We start from the raw sequence: 1,199 nt of genomic DNA, 5'->3' as shown, positions 1-1,199 counted from the left end.
GACTTCGTCTCACCTACTTTGGTCATGTTGTCAGAAGGGACCATTCCCTGGAGAAGGATGTCATGCTTGGTAGGGTGGAGGGTTGACAAAAGAGGGGGAGGCCTTCAACGAGATGGATTGACATGGTGGCTGCAGTGATGGGTTCAGGTATAGCAGGGATCGTGGAGCTGGTGCAGGATTGGGCAGTGTTTCATTCTGCTGTGCATGGGGTCGCTATGAGTCAGAAACGACTCAACGGCACCTAACAACAACAACAATTCAAGAAAAAAGAATGGGATGAGCAGTGAGATAGCTTAGGAAAGTGAAAACAGAAATAGTTAAACTCTTATGGTTTTGTTCCCTGGGGAGCTTGAAGATACAGAATATTAACCTTCCAACCTTAGCTTACTATCCTTGTTGCTATCCCTAATGTTATATTCTAGAATAGTCTTGTGAGGATGAGAGACAAGGATACATGGTCAGTTGTTGTGTGCCTTCTAGTCAATTCCAACTCATAGTGACCCTACACTAGTGCCCTTATCCAGGCTTGGAAAAAGACATCTTGTATGCATGTGTAAGAAGAGATTGATGATTGGTTGGTGATATTTCCACAGAAAACTCCATTTGCAAATGAGCTTATGTTGTCCCCTTTGATTACAGGATAGACTAGGTAATAGCAGTTTCCCTGCTCAAGAAATTCCATGAAGGAAAGTCTAGTCCCTAATAGGATGGCTGCTGCATCTATGCCACTCTACTCCCTCTGAGTCCCAGCCCAAACTTCAGTGGATAATTCTCCTCCTACTCTTTCTTTCTTCTAATTCCCACACCTAGTGTCTATCAAAAATTGGTCTTCCTACTTCTGAGTTTCTGCTGAGTGATGCTAAACTTGATTCTTTTGGGGTGGGAAGCATGCATACGGGAATGTGTAATGCTCCAACTTCACCCCCACACACATTCTTTCTCTCATATGCATTAGGGCATAAGACAGTGTCTTAGTTATCTAGTGCTAGAACAGAAATATTGCAAATATATAGCTTTAACAAGTAGAAATTAAATTTCTCAGTTTGTTGTTGTTGTGTGACGTCAAGTCAGCCCCGACTCTTAGCGACCCCGCCTTGGGTTGCTGAGGCAGTATCACTACGGAAGTAGATTGCCCCATCTTCCTTCCAAGGAGTGGCTGGTGGATTTGAACTGCCAGCCTTCTGGTTAGCAGTCAAGTG

The sequence above is a fragment of the Orycteropus afer genome, unplaced genomic scaffold, assembly GCF_000298275.1.
Source record: "Orycteropus afer afer isolate SDZICR_OR568_19922 unplaced genomic scaffold, OryAfe1.0 scaffold00026, whole genome shotgun sequence".
NCBI lineage: Eukaryota > Metazoa > Chordata > Mammalia > Tubulidentata > Orycteropodidae > Orycteropus > Orycteropus afer.
This window is presented reverse-complemented; position numbering follows the sequence as displayed.